The sequence below is a fragment of the Bos taurus genome, chromosome 5 (genome assembly GCF_002263795.3).
Source record: "Bos taurus isolate L1 Dominette 01449 registration number 42190680 breed Hereford chromosome 5, ARS-UCD2.0, whole genome shotgun sequence".
In the NCBI taxonomy this organism is placed as follows: Eukaryota; Metazoa; Chordata; class Mammalia; order Artiodactyla; family Bovidae; genus Bos; species Bos taurus.
The window spans coordinates 100,968,141-100,984,257 of NC_037332.1; positions in this window are offsets into that span (position 1 = coordinate 100,968,141).

Below are 16,117 nucleotides of genomic sequence, written 5' to 3' on the forward strand. Positions count from 1 at the left end.
CTCCAATAGTTAACATGTGTGTGTGTGTGTGTGTGTGTTATGTAGTGGTGGTAACACTTGAAATCTGCTCTCTTAGAAAATTTCAAGTAAACGGTCATCACTATGATATACATTAGGTCTCAAGAACTTACTCATCTTATAACTGAAAGTTTATACCCTTGATCAATATTTCCCATTTTCCTCCACCCACCAATCCCTGGTAACCTTTCTACCCTGTGTAACTATGAGTTCAACCTTTTTAGTTTCAAATAGTGAGATCATGTGAGATTGGTCTTTCTGCAGACAGTTTTACTTAGATAATATCCTCTGGGTTTATCTATGCTGTGGCAGAATGGCAGAATTCCCTTCTTTCTAAAAGTTGAATAATTTTCCTTTTTATACATACATCTCACATTTTCTTTATTCATTCATCTATCACCAGACACAAAGGCTGTTTCCATATCACAGTCATTTTGAGTAATGCTGCAAAGAACATAATAGTGCGGGTATCTCTTTGAAATAGTGATTTTTTCTTGGATACATACCCAGAAGTGGGATTGCTGCATCATATGGTGGCTCTATTTTTCATTTTTTGAGGGGCCTCAATGTTCTTTCTCATAGTGATTATACAAATTTACACTTCCATTCATTTTGATTTTTCTTTGCCCTGCAGAAACAGTTTGATTTTGTGTGTGTGTGTGTGTGTGTTAGTTGCTTAGTCGTGTCCAACTCTGCAACGCCATAGACCACAGCCCCACCAGGCCCCTCTGTCCATGGGATTCTCCAGGCAAGAACACTGGAGTGGGTTACCATTTCCTCCTCCAAAAGGAACTATAGAAAGAAAGAAAGTGAAGTCACTCAGTCATGTCCGACTCTTTGCGACCCCATGGACTGTAGCCTCCCAGGCTCACCCATCCATGGAATTTTCCAGGCAAGAGTACTGGAGTGGGTTGCCATTTCCCTCTCCAGGTAGATTTGCTGTAGTCCTACATATTTATTTTGGCTTAGTTGCCTGTGCTTTTGGTGTATATTCCAAAAAACTCATTGCCAAGACCAAGGTCAAGGAGGTTTCCCCCTATGTTTCCTACTAGGGGTTTCATGGTTTCAGATCTTACTTTTAATTTTTTAATCCATTTTGAGTCATTTTTGTGCATGGTGTAAAAAAAAAAAAGGTGTGTGTGTAGGGGGGGGGGGTGCAATTTCATTCCTTTGCATGTAGAAATCCCATGGACAGAGAAGCCTGATAGGTTATAGTCCATGGGGTTGTAAAGAGTCAGACATGACTTAGCAGCTAACAACAAAAACAATCCAGTTTTCCCAATATCATTTATTTAAGAGACTATCCTTTCTCCATTGTACAGACTTGATTCCTTTGTCAGAAATTAGTTGATTAATAAACATGAAGTTGACTTCCTTCATATACATAAAGAAGGAATGATGCAGGCAAAATGAAACTGTTTTTCCTACCATTTTTTTTTCATGGTTATTCTCAAGTTTTTGGCTCTATTGTGTTGCTAATGCTTCTTAAGTGAATTCCTGAGGTCACCCAGAGCAATTTTTGTTAGTAGAGACCTGTCTAATTGTTGTTCTTTGTGGGAAGGACAGAGGTTGGACTCTCCTTCTCTGCCATCATGCTGTTACTCCTCTAAATCTGTACTGATTTAAATAAATAACTGAATAAATACATAAATGGGGGAGAAGTTAAAACTTTCCTTACAGAGATTCCAAACAATATATGGAGATATTCCTGCCTCATGATGTGCAATTTATTCCTTCTCCCCTTGAGCATTGGCAAGACTTAGCGACTCACTTCTGAATAATAAGGTATGGATGTGAAATACAGTAATTTTATGTCAGAGAAACCTGGCATATACAACTGAAACCCATGAACAGGGTTAAAAGTGTGAACCATTAGAGATGTCTTGTTGATATCATGTACCTGAACATGATGCAATGAGAAAGACACCTAATCACTAAAGTATATTTCACCAAAACCCTTAACATCAGACAAACATGAAAAATAATCAAATCACTACAGTCTGAGAAGTATTCTCAGTTCAGTTCAGTTCAGTCGCTCAGTCATGTCCGACTCTTTGCAACCACATGAATCGCAGCACACCAGGCCTCCCTGTCCATCACCAACTCCTAGAGTTTACTCAAACTCACGTCCATCGAGTCGTGATGCCATCCAGCCATCTCATCCTCTGCCGTCCCCTTCTCCTCCCGCCCCCAATCCCTCCCAGCATCAGGGTCTTTTCCAATGAGTCAGCTCTTCGCATCAGGTGGCCAAAGTATTGGAGTTTCAGCTTTAGCATCAGTCCTTCCAATGAACACCCAGGACTGATCTCCTTTAGAATGTCCTGGTTGGATCTCCTTGCAGTCCAAGGGACTCTCAAGAGTCTTCCCTAACACCACAGTTCAAAAGCATCAATTCTTCGGGCTCAGCTTTCTTCACAGTCCAACTCTCACATCCATACCTGATCACTGGAAAAACCATAGCCTTGACTAGATGGACCTTTGTTGGCAAAGTAATGTCTCTGCTTTTCAATATGCTATCTAGGTTGGTCATAACTTTCCTTCTGAGGAGTAGGTGTCTTTTAATTTCATGGCTGCAATCACCATCTGCAGTGATTTTGGAGCCCAAAAAAATAAAGTCTGACATTGTTTCCACTGTTTCCCCATCTATTTCCCATGAAGAGAAGTATTCTGAATATCTAATCACTACTCTTCAAATTCATCAAGGTCATAACACATAAAACACCAGAGAAAACTACAAAATAAGGAAAACTAAATGCAAATGTAAAAAACTAAATGTAAATGGGTTACATCCTGGAGTAGGAAAAAAAATAATAATGGAAAACTGGTGAGATTCAAAGAAAACCTGGAGTTAGTTAATAATAATGTAGCAATGTTTATTTCTTGGCTTTGACAAATGTACCATGATTATTTAAATGTTGACATTGGGGGAGTGGGGTGAAGGGTATAAAGGAATGCTTTCTACTATCTTTGAAACTTTGAAGAAGTTCAGCAGAGAAGTAGAAACTATAAAATAGAACCAAGTGAATATTCTAAAACAGAAAAAAAATCCACAAATTTTTACTTTAACATTTTTTTTAAATGAGATTAACAGCAAATTTGAGAGAACAAAAGAAAAAGTCAGTGAATGTGAAGATCTATTGCTAAGAATTATCTAATATGAAGAAAAGAAGAAGAAATGAACTTCTCTTGAGTTCCCAGAGTTTTAGTGACCTGTAGGATAATGTCAAGTAGTGTAATGTAAGTGCTATATTTATAAGGTTCTAGAAATACAGGAGAAATATAATAGAGAAGCACAAGAATTTGAAGAATTAATGGTCAAATAATCCCCAAATATAGTGCAAAACTTAACAGCTATGAGAAAATGAATCCCAATGAGGATAAAAGGAATATCACACATAAAGAATAATGTGATAAAACTGCTGAAAACCAAGGATAAAGAGAAAAGGTTGCAAGCAGTCAGACTAAAATAACACATTAACAAAGGATAACAATGACATGAATGGTAGCTGAATTTTCATCAGAAACCAAAAAAGAGAAAGACAACAGAATGATATTTTTAGTAAGGTAACAGAATAACACTATTGGTTCAGCCACTACGAAAAACAGTATGGAGGTTCCTCAAAAACTTAAAAATAAAACTACCATATGATCCAGAAATTCCATTTCTGGGGACATATCCAAGGGAAATTAAGTCACATTCTCAAAGAGATACTGTGCCTCCATGTTCACTGCAGCATCATTTTTCATAGTTAAGACATGGCAATAACATGTGTCCATCAATTAATGAATGGTTAAAGAAAATGTAAGACATATATCTGTCTCACATTTATATATACATATACGTATGTATGCATGTATGTTCAGTTCAGTTCAATTGACTAAACTGTTTCCACTGTTTCCCCATCTATTTGCCATGAAGTGATAGGACTAGATGCCATGATCTTACTTTTCTGAATGTTGAATTTAAGCCAACTTTTTCACTCTCCTCTTTCACTTTCATCAAGATGCTCTTTAGTTCTTCTTCCCTTTCTGCCATAAGGGTGGTGTCATCTGCACATCTGAGGTTATTGATATTTCTCCTGGCAATCTTGATTCCAGCTTGTGCTTCCTCCAGCCCAGCGTTTCTCATGATGTACTCTGCATAGAAGTTAAATAAACAGGCTGACAATATACAGCCTTGACGTACTCCTTTTCCTATTTGGAACCAGTCTGTTCTAACTGTTCTAACTGTTGCTTCCTGATCTGCATACAGGTTTCTTAAGAGGCAGGTTAGGTGGTCTCGTATTCCCATCTCTTTCAGAATTCTCCAGTTTATTGTGATCCACACAGTCAAAGGTTTTGGCATAGTCAATAAAACAGAAATAGATGTTTTTCTGGAACTCTCTTGCTTTTTCCATGATCCAGCAGATATTGGCAATTTGATCTCTGGTTCCTCTGCCTTTTCTAAAACCAGCTTGAACATCTGGAAGTTTACAGTTCACTTATTGCTGAAGCCTGGCTTGGAGAATTTTGAGCATTACTTTGCTAGCATGTGAGATGAGTGCAATTGTATGGTAGTCTGAGCATTCTTTGGCATTGCTTTTCTTTGGGATTGGGATGAAAACTGATCTTTTCCAGTCCTGTGGCCACTGCTGAGTTTTCCAAATGTGCTGGCATATTGAGTGCAGCACTTTCACAGCATCATCTTTTAGGATTTGAAATAACTCAACTGGAATTCCATCACCTCCACTAGCTTTGTTCATAGTGATGCTTCCTAAGGCCCACTTGACTTCACATTCCAGGATGTCTGGCTCTAGGTGAGTGATCACACCATCATGGTTATCTGGGTCATGAAGATCTTTATATCATTCAGCCATAAAACAAGAGAAGGAAATTCTGCTACTTGTGACAACATGGATAGACCCCGAACTCATAGAAAGAGAAAGTATAACAGTGGCTGTCAGGGACCAGGGAAGGAGAAATGGAGAGATGTTGGTCAAAAGGTACAAGCTTCCAGTTACAAGATGAATAAATTCTAGAGATTTAAAGTACAATATAGTGGCTATACCTAACAACACTGTATTGTATACTTCAAATTTGCTGAGAGTAAATCTTAAATGTTATTCCTGTCATAAAAAAATAAAGGTAAGTATGTGAGCTGACTGATTTAGAAATTAACTTTACTGTGGTAATCATTTCACAACATAAATATGTATCAAATCATCAGGTTGCACACCTTAAATTTACACAATGATATATGCCAATCATGGGCTTCCTGGATAGCTCAGCTGGTAAAAAAATCTGCCTGTAATGCAAAAGACCCCAGTTCAATTCCTGGGTCAGGAAGGTCCCCTGGAGAAGGAATAGGCACCCCAGTATTCTTGGGCTTCCCTAGTGGCTCAGACAGCAAAGGATCTGCTTGCAATGTGGGAGACCTGGGTTCAGTCCCTGAGTTGGGAAGATCCCCTGGAGAAGGGAATGGCTATCCACTCCAGTATTCTTGCCTGGAGAATCTCCATGGACAGAGGGCTACAGTCCATGGAGTCAAAAAGAGCCAGACACAACTGAGCAACTATCCACAGCACAGAGTAATTAAGGTGACTTTTTGTACATCTAAAAAAAAAAAAAAAAATGCACGTATTTCTAAATAATACATGGGTCAAATTTTGAAAATATTAATTATTATAAAAACACAATAGGAAAATTTGTAGAACACAGCTAAAACAGAGGCTTAGAGGGAATTCTAAAGCTATAAGTGAATACAGAAGCAGAAAGACTTTAAATAAATAATCAAGTTTAAGAAAATAGAAAAAGAAGGGCAAATTAAAACCAAAGTAAGCAGAAGAAAGGTCAGAATTTTAAAATCTGAAATCAAGCAGCAATAGAAACCAAGCAATAGAAATTTTAAAAACCAATCAATAGAAAAATTAACAAAACCAAAATTTGGTTCTTTGATAAGATTATTGACTGATAAACTTTTTTTCCTTAATATATATATTTTATTGAAGTATAGTTGACTTATAATGCTTCAGGTGCAGAGCAAGGTGATTCAATTAAACATATACACATATATTATTTTTAAGATTACTTTCCACTACAGCTTATTACAAGAGATTGACTATAGTTCCCTGTACTATACAGTAAACCTTTGTTGCTTCTTGCATATATTTTTTTAATTAGACATCTACCATTCTATTCATACTAAGTCAAGTAAGTGGAATCAAAATATCATAAATTTTTTAGTTAGGCAAAAATTCATAAATTTTCTAAAATATATCTTATACATACTATTTATATATATGTATACAAAAGCTTTTCTACTATGCTTCATAAAGTCTTGAGAAAGAACATAAAAAAAAAATAGATGGAGAAACTGGAAAACATAAACTAAAATGGGATTACTGAATATGAAATAAAAAAAGTGAAACAAGCTAGATAAAAATAAAGATCATCATATAGTCCTGTTGTTTTTAAACATGGCTGCTCGTTAGAAACATATCTGGAGTTTTGGAGGGAAAAAGCTATAATACCTGGGCATTTGTATTTTTCAAAAAAATTCCAAGATAATTCTGATATACATCTGGATTTTTAAAAGTGATTACAGATTTTTCTATTAAATAGTAGTTTGGTGATATAGAATTCTATTATATTTCTGTATCTTGAAATAAAAGGAAGATTTACACTAGCTTACTTCAAGACTTATAAAATTAGAAGAATCAAGACAGCGTATTGTTGGCATAATAATAAACAAGAAGATCAATGGAACAGAATTAAGTCTAGCAATAGAACCACATTTATACAGTCAACTGATTTTCAACAAATGTACAAAGCAACTTAAGGAGAAAGAAAAGTCAACAAATGTTACTGGAAGACCTATATATCAACATGGGAAAAAAACTGACCTTGACTCAATTATACAAAAAAAAAAATTAATTTAAAATTGGCTTAAATTGAAGAAAGTAGGGAAAACCACTAGACCATTCAGGTATGACCTAAATCAAATCCCTTATGATTATACAGTGGAAGGGACAGATTCAAAGGAAGAGATCTGATAGACACGGAGGTTCATGATATTGTACAGGAGGCACTGATCAAGATCATCCCCAAGAAAAAGAAATGCAAAAAGGCAAAGTGGTTTTCTGACAAGGCCTTACAAATAGCTGAGAAAAGAAGAGAAACTAAAGCCAAAGGAGAAAAAGAAAGATATACCCATTTGAATGCAGACTTCCAAAGAATAGCAAGGAGAGATAAGAAAGCCTCCACCAGTGATCAATGCAAAGAAATAGAGGGAAACAATAGAATGGGAAAGACCAAAGATCTCTTCAAGAAAATTAGAGATACCAAGGGAACATTTCATGCAAAGATGGGCTCAATAAAGGACAGAAATGGTAGGGACCTAACAGAAGCAGAAGATATTAAGAAGAGGTGGCAAGAATACACAGAAGAACTATACAAAAAATATCTTCATGACCCAGATAACCATGATGGTGTGATCACTCACCTAGAGCCAGACATTTTGGAATGTGAAGTCAAGTGGGCCTTAGGAAGCATCATTATAAACAAAACTAGTGGAGGTGATGGAATTCCAGTTATTTCAAATCCTAAAAGATGATGTTGTGAAAGTGCTGCACTCAATATGCCAGCACATTTGGAAAACTCAGCAGTGGCCACAGGACTGGAAAAGGTCAGTTTTCATCCCAATCCCAAAGAAAAGCAATGCCAAAGAATGCTCAGACTACCACACAATTGCACTCATCTCACATGCTAGCAAAGTAATGCTCAAAATTCTCCAAGCCAGGCTTCAGCAATAAGTGAACTGTAAACTTCCAGATGTTCAAGCTGGTTTTAGAAAAGGCAGAGGAACAAGAGATCAAATTGCAAATATCTGCTGGATCATGGAAAAAGCAAGAGAGTTCCAGGAAAACACCTATTTCTGTTTTATTGACTATGCCAAAGCCTTTGACTATGTGGATCACAATAAACTGGAAAATGCTGAAAGAGATGAGAATACCAGACCACCTGATCTGCCTCTTGATAAACCTATATGCAGGTCAGGAAGCAACAGTTAGAACTGGACATGGAACAACAGACTGGTTCCAAATAGGAAAAGGAGTACATCAAGGCTGTATATTGTCAGCCTGTTTATTTAACTTCTATGCAGAGTACATCATGAGAAACGCTGGGCTGTAAGAAGCACAAGCCGGAATCAAGATTGCCGGGAGAAATATCAATAACCTCAGATATGCAGATGACACCACCCTTATGGCAAAAAGTGAAGAGGAACTAAAAAGCCTCTTGATGAAAGTTAAAGAGGAGTGTGAAAAAGTTGGCTTAAAGTTCAACATTCAGAAAACGAAGATCATGGCATCTGGTCCCATCACTGCATGGGAAATAGATGGGGAAACGGTGGAAACAGCGTCAGACTTTATTTTTCTGGGCTCCAAAATCACTGCAGATGGTGACTGCAGCCATGAAATTAAAAGACGCTTACTCCTTGGAAGGAAAGTTATGACCTGCTACTGCTGCTGCTGCTGCTAAGTCGCTTCAGTCGTGTCTGACTCTGTGCGACCCCAGAGACAGCAGCCCACCAGGCTCCCCCGTCCCTCGTATTCTCCAGGCAAGAACACTGGAGTGGGTTGCCATTTCCTTCTCCAGTGCATGAAAGTAAAGAGTGAAAGTGAAGTTGCTCAGTCATGTCCGACTCCTAGCGACCCCATGGACTGCAGCCCACCAGGCTCCTCCATCCATGGGATTTTCCAGGCAAGAGTGCTGGAGTGGGGTTCCATTGCCTTCTCCGAGTTATGACCTAGATAGCATATTAAAAAGCAGAGATATTACTTTGAGAACACAGGTCTGTCTAGTCAAGGCTATGGTTTTTCCAGTGGTCATGTATGGATGTGAGAGTTGGACTGTGAAGAAAGCTTAGCGCTGAAGAATTGATGCTTTTCAACTGTGGTGCTGGAGAAGACTCTTGCAAGTCCATTGAACTGCAAGCAGATCCAGCCAGTCCATCCTAAAGGAGACCAGTCCTGGGTATTCATTGGAAGGACTGATGCTCAGGCTGAAACTCCAATACTTTGGCCACCTCATGTGAAGAGCTGACTCATTGGAAAAGACCCTGATGCTGGGAGAGATTGCGGGCAAGAGGAGAAGGGGATGACAGAGGATGAGTTGGCTGGATGGCATCACCAACTCGATGCACATGAGTTTGGGTGAACTCCAGGAGTTGGTGATGGACAGGGAGGCCTGGCATGGTGCAATTCATGGGGTCACAAAGAGTCGGACACGACTGAGCAACTGAACTGAAGTGCTACTAGAGCCATCTTACAGAAAAAAAACAAATGAACCTTTCGGCCAACCCAATATATAATTCAATTTTATATGAAATTCTGGAATAGACAAAATTAATCTATGGTAAAAATTTCAGAGCCTCTAGGCCTAGGAGAAATGACTGGAAAGGGGCATGAAGAAATTATCTTGGGTGATGAAATTTTTCTAAATCTGGATTAGAGGGTGTTATAGTTTTTCTAGTAGTCATGTATGGATATGAGAGTTGGACTGTGAAGAAAGCTGAGCGCCAAAGAATTGATGGTTTTGGACTGTGGTGTTGGAGAAGACTCTTGAGAGTCCCTTGGACTGCAAGGAGATCCAACCAGTCCATTCTGAAGGAGATCAGTCCTGGGTGTTCTTTGGAAGGACTGATGCTAAAGCTGGAACTTCAATACTTTGGCCACCTCATGTGAAGAGTTGACTCATTGGAAAAGACTCTGATGCTGGGAGGGATAGGGGGCAGGACAAGAAGGGGACGACAGAGGATGAGATGGCTGGATGGCATCACCGACTCAATGGACATGAGTTTGAGTAAACTCCGGGAGTTGGTGACGGACAGGGAGGCCTGGCGTGCTGCAATTCATGGGATCTCAAAGAGTCAGACACAACTGAGCAACTGAACTGAACTGATAGTTGTGATGCACTTATCAAGATTCACTGAATTATATACTTAACAGTTGTGAATTTCATGATTTATACATTTTACTGCAACAACAAAAAATAAAGCTTTAAACAAATATTGAACTCTAATTAGTAGACTTTCTTTACCAGCTATAAAACTACTTCCTGTATTTTTCTCATGTATGAGCAAACATATAAATATACTGAATATAATTGGTGATGATTTCTCACCTTTGGCAAGATATATAGATTTCCTGTCTTCTGAGAAAGGCAAAAGCAATGATCACAAGTAACAATAAACATGCACTGTAATCAGATCTCAGTTTCTCAATACCCTTCTCCACTAAAAGGAACCAGGCCCCCTTTGAGATATGACTGATACTAGGGTAAGAAAAGTTCAAGACCCACATGGAACATCTATATACCCAAAAGTAAAAAAACTGCTCAAAAAATTACAGGGACCAGTCAAAAGGACAAAGAAGCCATCATAAAGAGGCTCCCACTGACAGTTCACCTAGTGACCCAAGCCCTCTGGCAATTTTTCTGTCATATCATCAGTCACCTGCAAATTCCTGTGGCAGGAACCACACTCTTTTTTCAAAGGTCTGAATCTCTCCCATGTGGTTGGCAAGGTAGCACTTACCTTAGGTTTCTAAGTCGCTTTCTTGTTAACTCAATTTCAGCCCTCAAGGCTGTAGCTATATTTTGTAGTTCTGACTTCTGCACAACTATTACAGTCCTCTCTCACCCCTTTTAGTAATTATTTTTTACTAAGAAACAATTCTTTACACAAAATTTTTCCTTTAAAATCCCTTATGTGGTGTCTGTCTTCTGATGGGATCCTGAGTGTGACACAATATTTCTCTCTTAGTCCTATCAAGCAATGCATACCTAAATCATGAGGCAACATCAGACCAAACCAAAATGAGAGACATTCTACAAAATAAGTGACCTGTACTTTTCAAAATGTCAAGGTCAAATATGATAAAGAAAAATGACAACTAATTGCAATGTGTCACTCTGACTTGGTTTCCATGGTTGGGAAAGGGAAAAAAGTGCTATAGATCCTAATTTTGATAATTATACTGTACTAATATAAGAATGTCTTTATTCTTAGGAAATACACACTGATGTACTTAGCAGTAATACTTAGTGGTAAAGGGGAACCTACCCTCATATTGTTCAAAATAAACGTGTATGCCTGTGTGTGTAGGGAGGATGGAAAAGCACGAGAGAGACTAACAAAGCAAATGGGGCAACATGTAAACACTTGGTGAATCTGGTAGTCTATGCAAGAGTTCTTTGTACTATTCTTGCATCTCTTCTAAAAATTTTAAGTTATATTAAAATTGAAAATTATATATTTAGTTCTTGAAATATGTTAAATATGATCATTTTTAAAAGGATAGCACCAATAAAAGTTCAAGATCAAAATCTGGTTCAAGAGGGCAAATTAAATACATGATGTATAATGGGACTGAGAAGCTACCAAACAAATTTTGAAAGATCGCTGAACAGATCAGAAAATATAATAGAGTATATTTGATAGTGAAACCATAGAAAAATCCATTACACAGAATTCATACAGAACAAACCAGTTGAGAGCTTAAAAAAAGGCATTCCCAATGAAGTTCCCATCTCAATTTACTTTGTTTAGAAAGCAGTTCTATTGACATATACACACGACCTCAAAGCAATGAATTGAAGGAAGGATTCAGAATACCTAGCTCTTTCAAGCATCCTTCCCTTTTCTGCATATAGGAAAGAAGAGGCATCCTTAGCATTTGATTTTAAGAACCTCCTGGAATCACTTTCTTAATACTTTTTACCAGAGTATTGTTGATTTACAATGTTGTGTTAGTTTCGGCTGTATAGCAAAGTGTCAGTTATACATACACATATATCCACTTTTTTTTAGATTCTTTTCCCATATAGGTCATTCAGATCAGTTCACTTTAGTTCAGTCGCTCAGTCGTGTCCGACTCTTTTCGACCCCATGAACCACAGCACGCCAGGCCTCCCTGTACATCACCAACTCCCGGAGTTCACCCAAACTCATGTCCATAGAGTCAGTGATGCCATCCAACCATCTCATCTTCTGTTGTCCCCTTCCCCTCCTGCCTTCAGTCTTTCCCAGCATCAGGGTCTTTTCAAATGAGTCAGCATCAGGTGGCCAAAGTATTGGAGTTTCAGCTTTGACATCAGTCCTTCCACTGAACACCCAGGACTGATCTCCTTTAGGATGGACTGCTTGGATCTCCTTGCAGTCCAAGGGACTCTCAAGAGTCTTCTCCAACACCACAGTCCAAAAGCATCAATTTTTTGGTGCTCAGCTTTGTTTATAGTCCAACTCTCACATCCATACATGACCACTGGAAAAACCATAGCCTTGACTAGACGGACCTTTGTTGGCAAAGTAATGTCTCTGCTTTTTCATATGCTGTCTAGGTTGGTCATAACTTTCCTTCCAAGGAACAAGCGTCTTTTATTTATTTATTTATTTTCCTGCCACAGTATATTTATTTATTTACTTATTTTTTAATTTTATTTTTAAACTTTACAATATTGTATTGGTTTTGCCAAATATCGAAATGAATCCGCCACAGGTATACATGTGTTCCCCATCCTGAACCCTCCTCTCTCCTCATACCATCCCTCTGGGTCGTCCCAGTGCACCAGCCCCAAGCACCCAGTATCGTGCATCAAACCTGGACTGGCGACTCATCTCATACATGATAGTATACATGTTTCAATGCCATTCTCCCAAATTTTCCCACCCTCTCCCTCTCCCACAGAGTCCATAAGACTGTTCTATACATCAGTGTCTCTTTTGCTATCTCGTATACAGGGTTATTGTTACCATCTTTCTAAATTCCATATATATATATGTTAGTATACTGTATTGGTGTCTTTCTTTCTGGCTTACTTCACTCTGTATAATAGGCTCCAGTTTCATCCATCTCATTAGAACTGATTCAAATGAATTCTTTTTAATGGCTGAGTAATACTCCATTGTGTATATGTACCACAGCTTTCTTATCCATTCATCTGCTGATGGACATCTAGGTTGCTTCCACGTCCTGGCTATTATAAACAGTGCTGTGATGAACATTGGGGTACACGTGTCTCTTTCCCTTCTGGTTTCCTCAGTGTGTATGCCCAGCAGTGGGATTGCTGGATCATAAGGCAGTTCTATTTCCAGTTTTTTAAGGAATCTCCACACTGTTCTCCATAGTGGCTGTGCTAGTTTGCATTCCCACCAACAGTGTAAGAGGGTTCCCTTTTCTCCACACCCTCTCCAGCATTTATTGCTTGTAGACTTTTGGATCACAGCCATTCTGACTGGCGTGAAATGGTACCTCATAGTAGTTTTGATTTGCATTTCTCTGATAATGAGTGATGTTGAGCATCTTTTCATGTGTTTGTTAGCCATCTGTATGTCTTCTTTGGAGAAATGTCTATTTAGTTCTTTGGCCCATTTTTTGATTGGGTCATTTATTTTTCTGGAATTGAGGTGTAGGAGTTGCTTGTATATTTTTGAGATTAGTTGTTTGTCAGTTGCTTCATAAGCGTCTTTTAATTTCATGGCTGCACTCACCACCTGCAGTGATTTTGGAGCCCAAAAAATAAAGTCAGCCACTGTTTCCATTGTTTCCCCATCTATTTTCCATGAAGTGATGGGACCGGATGCCATGATCTCAGTTTTCTGAATGTTGAGCTTTAAGCCAACTTTTTCACTCTCCTCTTTCAACTTTCAAGAGGCTCTTTAGTCATTCTTCCCTTTCTGCCATAAGGGTGTTGTCATCTGCATATATAAGTAATTACAGAGTGCTGAATAGAGCTTCCTGTGCTATTAAGTAGGTTATTATTAGTAATCTATGTATAGTCATGTGTATATGTGAATAAAACCACTTTCTAAACAAAGTAAACTAGTTTATTAGATCCCATTAGTAGACCCCATTACTTTGCGTGTGGGAGGAGAGGATGGATGTGGTGCAGTGTGGGGAGCATCCTTGCTAATGAAGAGCTACAGGCCCAGAGCAGGAAGGCAAAAAATAACCTCTAACTTCAACTTGTACCTCTGACAAGATCCTTGAGATCAGTTCTGACAGATGGCTCCCAGAAAGGCCCCTGAGCCCAAGAAGCAGGGAGTGACCCAGGTCATTTGCAACTGGATGGAAAAGGAAGTTATCCCTTGCCCCCACTCCTGAAGAAGAAATTATTCCACTTTTGTTGTTGTTTAGTTTCTAAGTTCTGTCCAGCTCTTTTGCAATCCCATAGACTGTAGTCTGCCAGGCTCCTCTGTCCATGGGATTTCCCAGGTAAGAATATCAGAGTGGGTTGCCATTTCCTTCTCAGAGGATCTTACCAACTGGGGATTGAACCCATGTCCTCTGCATTGGCAGGCGGATTCTTTACTGGGAAGCCCTGCTGCTGCTGATGGTGCTGCCACTGCTGCTGCCACTGCTGCTGCTGCTGCTAAGTCACTTCAGTCATGTCCGACTCTGTGTGACCCCATAGACGGCAGCCCACCAGGCTCCGCCGTTCCTGGGATTCTCCAGGCAAGAACACTGGAGTGGGTTGCCATTTCCTTCTCCAATGCATGAAAGTGAAAAGTCAAAGTGAAGTCGCTCAGTCCTGTCCGACTCTCAGCGACCCCATGGACTGCAGCCCACCAGGCTCCTCCTTCCATGGGATTTTCCAGGCAAGAGTACTGGAGTGGGGACTGGGAAGCCCTACTCAGTTGCATTTCAGTACCTTTCTCCACCTCCCACATGTACACTTTTCTCCCTCCAGCCCAACACTACTCTGGGAAATGACCAAGAGGAAGACTTCTGAAATGACCAACAAATGAACATCAATTTTAGAATTAAAGTTCATTGTAAAGGGGATTTTTGCTTTTTTTCCCTGCTGTATCCCCCAAACTTGAATAAATTGAAAAGGTCAAATCAATAGAAATGACTTAAATGACTGGCAATCCATGCAGCTAATTATACAACCATTTAAAAATGTATTTGTAAATTTCATGATATGAAGAAATACTTGAGTTTTTTTTTTTTTTTTTTTTAAAGAGGAAAGGAATAACCCTCATGAAGGAAATACACAACCTCGTGGTAACTTTATGGATTTTTGATTAATAGTACTGTGTTTTCTGATTACAAGTTACTTTTATTACCAGAAAGCAACTCATCTTTCAATATTTTTTAAAAGACACATCCAAACCCAACCCAAATACGCCACCTAGCCTGAACTGAATGCCCCAGTTAATTAAAAACAAACTCAGGATGGATTCTATACACGTATACAACTAATTTGGAGAAGGAAATGGCAACCCACTCCAGTGTTCTTGCCTGGAGAATCCCAGGGACAGGGGAGCCTGGTGGGCTGCCATCTATGGGGTCGCACAGAGTCGGACACGACTGAAGCGACTTAGCAGCAGCAGCACACAACTAATTTACCCCTAAACGATGAAAACTGAATGCTAACTCCACAAGAGCTGGGGAGCCCAAGGTTAAGTCAATTAACCTCCATCGCCTTTAATTTATTCATCTGTAAGATTGGGATAAGGTACTTCCTCATTAAGGTGAGCTTGGAGGTGAATTCATTCTCGTCTAAAGCACTTCCAACAGTGCCAGGCACCGCGGGGCTACGCAAGTGTTGGCTTCTTTTATTTCATTCAAAACGCTGTTCAAGCTCCGCCGAGTATAACTCAAAATCTAGTCCCCATCCGCCAAAACGGAGGGAGGCAAATGCAACGGAGGAATCCGAGCAGAAGGAAGCCAGCCTGAAGATGATAGGAGCAACCAGCGGGCACTCGAAGGACGAAGGAATTCCTTCTCAAGAGGGTGAGTCCCAGAGTCACTGGTGATCTGAACCGAGTTCTCACTACGGGTAGGGCTTCAACACGCGGCTAAGACGTCAGACCTGAGGGACACCGCAAAGGCTCTCGGCCAAGACGCAAAGACCGAAACGGAGTTGCTCGGGTCAGAATTGGTTACAGTGTTCATCACACAAAATGCCACAGGGGTGACAAGGTTAAGTCGAATAGTAACACTTCGAATAAACAAGTCGAATATATCACACTTTAGGGTACTAAACCGTAGACAGGACGTAAAGTGACGTTAACAAAGTCAGGATGACGACCCAGTCATCGCTCTCCACTATCTTC